We start from the raw sequence: 8,017 nt of genomic DNA, 5'->3' as shown, positions 1-8,017 counted from the left end.
GCTGTACCAGAGCCTGTACACCGGGGGCTGTACACCGGGGGCTGTACCGGGCCTTTACTCCCCCGCGGCCACACCTCCCTGTCGCGATGCCGCAGCCGGTGGCACGCAATAGGCTTCATTTTTCAACACCCAAACGCATAAAGATGTCAGCTCAAACTGTTTACTAATTAACACTTAAAAAGACACAAATTAGATATGCGTGGCTAAGAGCAATTATAATCAAGACGAATCTCTCCAGTCATTGGGGAACTGAGGAAACTCCTAATTGCTGGAACCAATGTTTTAAAATCTGAAATCATGCCAGTTAGCAAATATGTTCATTTAAAGAACATTTCATGTGACTGCACTCAGGAGAATTGACTACAAACATGCAAACAAGGAAAAATATTTCTGTGTAAAATTAAAATTTTAAGCTCTTCTAGATTTACAACTTCTTCATTAAATATATTTGCAAAGAGCAGCCCATGAAAACTTGTAGCAATTTAGTGGTTAAATGAACTGCATTCCTTATCAGTTTAAAAGGAATGATGAATATTGGATGCTCCCTTTACTAATTAGGCTCTCTCTAGACTTTTTACACCACGCCAAGCTCAAACGAAGACAGGGTGCACCCTGCCAGCAGCCAGACCACTGCCCTCGCTGCCGCAGCCAAAGGCGCTGCAGCATCCGCCACAGAGCTGTGAACAGTGACCATGCCAGCACCTGTGCTATCACCTGCGCCTGCCCAGGTGCCCACTCAGTGACTCCACCCTACCCAGGACAGGCGGGAGTAGCAAGGACAAACCCCCAGAGCCCTGCTGGGAGACCTGGCAGCAGCACTGCCAGGGCTCTGCTTCTCTCCTCTCCTCTCTGTCCTACATCCACCAAATTAGCCATGAAGTGACAGCATGTGCCACTTACACCTGCACTTCACCACCTCCTCATAGCCCAGCTCTCTGTGTACTCCCCCGGGCACAGCTGTGCCATCCTGGGGCAACAACAGCAGTTCAGGTGCAGTCCAGGATTTGCACCTATTTCCATCATTTTCCTGACAGGGTAGACTCCTGAAATTCAGCTGCCTGCAGCTTGGAGGATGGGTGCATACATCTCCAAATGTGGTGACAGAGAACAGTAATTCTTGGAATTCTTTGGAGTATTTTTTGCAAGGCATCTTGCTCCAGGGAGAATGTTCTGGCTGCTTTGGATATCCAGAAGATTTGCTGTAATGGTGCTATTGCTTGCAAGGGAAATAAAGCCATGCCGAAATTCACAATATTTATATGTGTAGCTCTCTATGTGCAGACAAGATGCTTCATCAAGGAATATGGGCTGCATAATCATACTTTTCATTACGCTGGAACGCACACAGCCTGCTCCAGAGCAGGAGCTGTGGGAGAGCCGGCGGGTATCGGCCTCTCCTTCCTGGCCCACGCAAATGATTCCAGTGCGGGTGTCCCCACATTCCACAGGCCTGTGAGGGCCATGTGGCAGACTGCAGTGCCTGAGGCAATGGGTCCATCTGTCAGCCACTGCCCCTGTCAGGCAGCACCTTCAGATCCACTACTGCGGCCACTGCAGTCCCATGAGGTGTCTGTGAAAGCCCTGGCAACTGGGCCTGACCATCTTCTTGTACTCAGACAAAATTTTCAGGCAGAAGAGGGTAGATTTAGGCAACTGGACTCAAGTGGAATAAAAAGTGGAAAAGCCTTGAGGAATCTGGCAGCTTTTGTGATGTCATCTTCCTACTCTCTCCCTTGAACCCAGCTAGATGGCATAGGAGGGGGTCTTTGTGACTAATGGTGCCTGAAGAAGCATGTGCTGCTGAGACAAGTTTGTTCCTGGTCTTAGCCTTTAGATGTGAAGCAACCTTTGCAGAGCAGGCAGCTCCTTGGCACTATGCCTAGTACACCATGCATGTGCCAGAACCGTCCCTCAAAATCACCCTCGGTTTGGTGGCTGCCTCCTGCCTGAGCTCCTCAAACATTCACATCCACGGAAGTGCAGCCCAGTTCTCCCAGCAACAACTTCCCAGCATCTTTCATCAGAACTGATGAAGGTGTTTACCTGACATTGCTGAGTCAAGTCCATTTGCCTTCCTGACATGCAAGAGGCACCTAAGAGTGTCCTGCCTGCACTGTGTATTGTTAATACATGAGAAAGAAAGGTTAACCAAGACAGACATCTGGAATTAAACAGAAGGCCCCACACTTTGCCATTATATTCACCACCTGAAGTGTCTTCACTCATCATGGATCACAGAGGGCATCCCTGACCCTGGGTTTACTGCTTGACTTTATCCATATTCTGTGACTTGTGAAAGATAAGAAAAGTATTTTCCATAAAGGAAGGGTTCTTAAAAAGAAGTGAAAACAGCCCTCGTGACTTGCTCAGTGCCTGGCTGGCTACTTACCTCCTTTTCGATTTCTGCAAGGGTTTTGATTGTAATACCCAAGAGATCAACCGGCTGCATCTGGCAAGAAAGAAACAAAAATGTCAAATTCAGGGTTGGGGAGGGGTTGTGTGTTTGTTTGTTTGTTGTTTTGTTCTGTTTAGAGTCAGCAAACACTCTATCACCAGAGATTTAGAGGCACCATCTGTAAACACAGGCATGATCCTGTTCCTCATTCCACTAGGAGAGTGAAGCAGCAGACGGTGGGTCGGGGCTACCAGCTTCAACACTGTTCTCCCTTAGCGCCACAGCTGACACTCACCTCCGTGTCGCTCTGCTCAGGTGGACCTGCCACCACCTTCCCCCTGCAGGACGCAGTCTGAGCACCGGCTGGAATTCTGTGGCCACAGCACGGAGGTGTGAGCGGCACCAGCTGCGGGAAGCCCTGACCAAACTGACCATATGGTGGCAATGGTGTCTAAAGGATCCGCAGGGAGGATTAGCACGACCTAATCTCTCTGCATTTGTCCTCACAGCAGGGACTTCAGCTTTCTGGGAATAACGGCCCATAAACAACCCTCTCAGAAAGCAAGGGATGTGAAAAACCCCTGTCAGCAGGAAGAAGAAAGCACAAAGCTGGAGCACTACTGAAAAATCTGACACAGCTGATGGCCCAGTGTTTGCCTTAACAGCTTCCTGTAAATTGATTTTTAAAAAGATGCTGCTTTAGGATCAGACGGATTTGGGAACTGGTAGTGGGATGCTGAATCTTTGAGCTCTGCATCATCAGCTTTAACAAGCACTGGCCCAGTGACACCCACAGGTCATCCTGAACCAGTACCAGTGCTTCTGTTTGGGTGAAGCAGACGTGCCCCGCTGGCGTGGCCCTGCAGTGCCCCGTGTGGGGCAGGCACCACCCAGTGCCCTCTCCGGTTCACCCACAGCCAGGCAGGACCCTCGTGGCAGCTGATGGCACTGGAGGGCACTGTGCCATTACCACTGCCCTGAACTGCTGGAGTGCCAACAGGAAGTAGTAAAGCTGATGGCACTATGCCATCCCACAACAGGTAAATCCAGGAGAACTCCACATCTGCAGCTTTCTTTACAATCTATGCTAAGAAATTAGAAATGCTTTCAGCACCAGGGAGTCCCAGTGCCATTCCTATTTTTGATGGTAATAAACCTTGAAATCCCAGGAAAATTCAGTTTTAGAAGCAATCTGGCAGAAGCCTTTCCCACCTAATGGGCAGCTATTGTGACATGCAACCTCAGCCCATCTCAAGCACTGGGTATGTATTTGGCCCCACAACAGAACCGCTCCCAGAAGCAGGTAATTTGTCTTGATGTTTTGTGATCGCTCTCCATGAAACAATGAATTTCAGACAGCGGGAGAACAACAAAGGCAACTCACCCCTTCAGGAGCACAGGCAAACTTCTCCGAAATCATAAAAGGCACTCCATCCATTGCTGAAAGGGACAAGACATCACATGTGACGTTTCCAGCTGGCTTCTGACATGCAACTTCACACATTCCAGTAACAGACCAAGTATTCACAGCATTGACACATGACTGATTGCTCCTAAACATTATTGCCAGCCTTTTCCTCCCTCTAAACTGCCAGTGGTTCCTTTCCATGTAAGACATTGCTGGGTCAGTCCCTACCAAACCAGGAGTTCAATGAATTCTCCCTGCTCTATCCAGAGACAATTTCATGGCCTCAATTTTGCATTTTCCAATTTTGTGCAGCTGACAAAGCAGGATAGTATTTGAAACTGAAAGGAGGATGCACTTCTACTTACCACCTCCTCACCAAAGCCGTTCAGCACACTCGGTGGTGTCTGAGCAAGAGAATAAGGAACAGCTGGTTCAGGGCACTTGTAGCCCCTAAAGCAGTTAACACCACCACCTGCGTACCAGGCAGTAAGTTCCCACCACCTGGGCAGGATGATGACAAACACCTGGGGCCAAGCACCCTCCCTGGCCTGGCTGTTGCCAGTGCAAACTCAACAGTGAGCAGTGGAGCTCAAACACTTGCAAACCACATCTGGAGGATGCAAACCAGTGGAATATGAGGACAGACGTGAGGACATGACACCCCACACGGCGCAGCCTCATGTCACTGGGCCCAGCTTTCTCTGTAGCATAACCTTACTGGTACCCATAGCACTGTCTGCCTTTATGCCATTTTGTATATTCATCCTAGCGCAATGATGTTCAGTGTTTGTGTCTTGTTATCACCGTGTCACAGGAAGCCTCCCACAAGATGTGGTAGTACAAGGGACACACTTATTTTTAAAACATGTATCTCAGCAATTTGCACACAAGACAGAAAAGGGCACATTTCTAAGGCACCCCAGATACACCTCCTTCATTGCACTTACACCTTTAACATCTGAAGTCTTTAAATTTCAATTCTGAAAGAAATGAAAACTTCAAATTAGAGTAAATTTAAGCCCTGAGAGGCCCTCCAGTGATCCTCAAATAGGGTTTTCTTTCAGAAGGCATCTGCACCCACAAACCCAGGGCTCCTCCGTTTGCTGTTTCTAATTTCTACCAGCACCACTGAATTACCATGTTAGTGATTAAACAAGGGTCATTTAAGAATACTCAGCATTTTACATTTGCTTTGTCTATTTTCAGTTTAAAAACACCCCTCCACAGGAGTGATTTTGTTATCAAAGGTGCTGTGTGGCAGCCACAGCACAAAGGGAAACAAAAGGAAACAGATGAAAAGCAGCATCACCAAATCCAGGAAGTTTTAAACCTGAAAGACCATCTGCATTTGTTATCCGACAGAAACCCACTTTGATCAGCCACACGCTAGCTTTTGTAAAGTAATCTAAAGGCTGAGCTATGCCAAGTGTGCGTGTCCCCGCAGCCCCCAGAGCCCCCCCGTCCCTCGGCCACGCGCTCCAGCCCACCCTGAGCTCAGAACTACAGAGCGAAGCAGCAGATAAAAGCAGGGTGAGCCAAAGGCTCTGCAGCGCAATTAGCACTCTCCTAAACAAACGAGCTTCAACAGAGCTGTAATTAAGCAGGCCTGTAATTAAGTATATGCCCTTTATCATAACGATCATGCTTAAAAATGGCATGATGCATGGAAGTGTGTTATTAATGCTGCACTCCCCAAGCGCAGGAGCGTGTGCGGAGCCGGCGTGTCAGGCCCGTCACCAGCCTGCTGCTAAAATGCATTAAAGGCAGAAAGCAGAAAACAAGGTGCTCATTCAGCGTCTCCTTTCACAGCCAGGCACCGGTGTCACGAGGGTTTAAATACCACCAACTCTGGGAACTTTACAGAAACGAAGCCCTGGGCAGCCACTGCCACTGCCTGCCCCAGTGCCAGGAGGGCAGCAGCCCTCACCCCTTCACCCCGTGGCTTGGCCAGGCTCCAGAAGCCCTTTGGCCACCCAAGGGGCTGCAGGCAGGCAGTGGGGACCCCCAAGACAAGATGCATGGGGAGCAGTGCTCCTCCCTTGCCTCTGCTCCCAGCCTGAGCAAATGCCCCAGACAAAATAAGTGGTCTGGGGGAAAGACCCTTCTGTGCCCCCCACCTCACCCTTGGGCTGCCCTGCTCACAGGATGAGACACCCACAGCTGCTGCTGCCCAAGATGGGTTTTTCACATTCACGAGGCTTCAAGGGTGAGGCACCCTACTCCCACAGAAGCCCATGGAGACTCGTAATGATCTCCAGGCGCAGGCAACTCCAGCAACAGCAGGAAGGAGCTCCCATTGCTGTGCAGGAGCCTGACCAGTTGTCCAGCACTGGGGTGTCCAGCACCAGGGACTGGGCGTGGGGGCCACTGCTCCCACTGCACACTGTGAGGCAGCACACGACTGCTGTTTACAGTAGCAGCTAATTTAATAATAAAATTAAATGAAACCAGAAGTCTAGGAGGGCATTTTAATTCCATGTCCCTTGTTTTGATTTTGTTCTGTAAATAAACATCATCATCAGCCTCTGATTTCTCAGTTTTTCCTTTTTCTTTTTTCCCCTCTTGCCTTTAAAGCATTCCTGGCAGGCTCTGAAGAGTGACTGCTGTGCTGAGATCCTGCCCTGTGTCACCACCTCCATGGGCAGTGTCACATTCACAGACCAGGCCCTGGCCCTGAGCTGCAGTTCCTGTTTTAGTCTGGCCAAAAGCTGTACCTGGTTCCTCCATGTTCTCAACCTGTGCCACGTTTGAGACCAGCAGACGGTAACACCAGGGCATAAAGGAACTGGTTCTGGTGAATGATGAAGCACAGTTCTTTCCAAAGGTATCCATGGCAATTCAAAGAAAAATTACAATCCCAATTTTACAATATTACTCATATTATCACCCACTGACCCACACAGGCTTCAACTTCTTTAAAGGTTGGGACTTCAAAATATTTCTAAAGACCTATAAAATGTTTGCACCTTGCAGATTAAAGCCTCCTTGCACATGTAGGCAAAGCTGCTCTTGCCCCTCAAAGCCTCGCTGCCAGAAGGACAGCTGCCTGTCAGGGCCCTGCACCCAGGGGCTGAGCACAGGAGGCAGCAGGTTCTGTCCATGCCACTATATCCACAGCACCTGCAACAGGTCAGGGAGGTGCCTGTGCTCTTCTCCCTCAAAATGGAACAAAGTAAAATCGGATTTCAGCAGGAAAACTCTTTCCAATGGCTGTTTGTTGCCTCCCAGGATCAGCTCCTTCCTGAGGGTCACAGCTAATTAACTCAGTCACTGCAATTAGATAAAAGAGCTGAAAGGAGCCAGCAGCCAAAACCAACCTCCCAAAGCCCAGCCCCAAAGGACAGTGTTCCCACGAATCCCTGACAGCAGCCAGGAAGTGCATGGATGCCTCGGTGAGGCACAGTGGACGCGCCCCTTCCTCAGTGCAGGACCACTGGAACACACAACCAGCTTCTACCTGGAGGCTCCTTCTTCACTGTAACTTACCAAGACTTGCTCTCAGGCTCTAACAGGGAGGACACCAAAGCATGCTCTATAAATCCAACTTGCTAGCTCACTTAGAAATCCTCTCTTTAATCTGTAAAAGTATTGTCACCCTCCTCTAAGCACTCGAGAGATGCTGCCTTCTGTGCTGCAGACTCCAACTAAATCTCAGTTGTCAAATTAGTAATTCATCTTTCTTGAATAACTATATTTTTAGCCAAGCTACCAGATTTAAATAATCAGACCTGCCAATGCTACCCTAATTTAAACACGCTGACGAACTTTCACAAGCAGCATCAGCTAACATAATGAGTTTCTGGATGACAAAGAACTTCAGACGGTAGCTCTCTACACTACCCAGTGTAATAAGCACTTGTTCTTTTCTACAATGTGCACATAAAAGAGAAATCTAAATAATAGTTGCTGTAATTATCTTGAAAAATATGTGGTGATTAATGGTGATTATGAAAATCTGTATAATTGTTCGCTAAAGCTCCAAAGATCAGATGCTCTCTTGAAGCAACCATCAGTGAAGAACTTGGGAACACAAAGCTAAAAGTGTGTGAGAATGGGATCACCCGTGTGCCAGCTCAGCCTTCACCCTCCTGTGACCTCTGCCAGAGGTTCCAGGATGTCCATGGTGTGACACGTGTCATTGTGGTTGAAAGCACGAAGTTCAACCTGTTATTTATGCAAATAATTAATTACTCTTGTATCCAACTCACAGTTTG

General features: G+C 48.5%; 1 long non-coding RNA gene across 1 annotated transcript; it reads right to left on the bottom strand.

Annotated features, from left to right (window-relative positions):
• Positions 1-146: 146 nt before the first annotated feature.
• Positions 147-7,806, bottom strand: LOC121673428. Its single transcript, XR_006019214.1, has 2 exons — positions 3,780-7,806; positions 147-2,449 (listed from the first exon to the last, which is right to left on the bottom strand). It is a non-coding gene; the product is annotated as an uncharacterized LOC121673428 (long non-coding RNA).
• Between the last annotated feature and the right edge of the window lie 211 nt (positions 7,807-8,017).

This window comes from Corvus kubaryi, unplaced genomic scaffold (genome assembly GCF_017639235.1).
Source record: "Corvus kubaryi isolate FWS band 111438036 unplaced genomic scaffold, C.kubaryi_AGA036_p1.0 65425, whole genome shotgun sequence".
Lineage (NCBI taxonomy): Eukaryota > Metazoa > Chordata > Aves > Passeriformes > Corvidae > Corvus > Corvus kubaryi.
The sequence above is the reverse complement of the archived record's forward strand: the minus strand, read 5'-3'. Positions and strand labels throughout refer to the sequence as shown.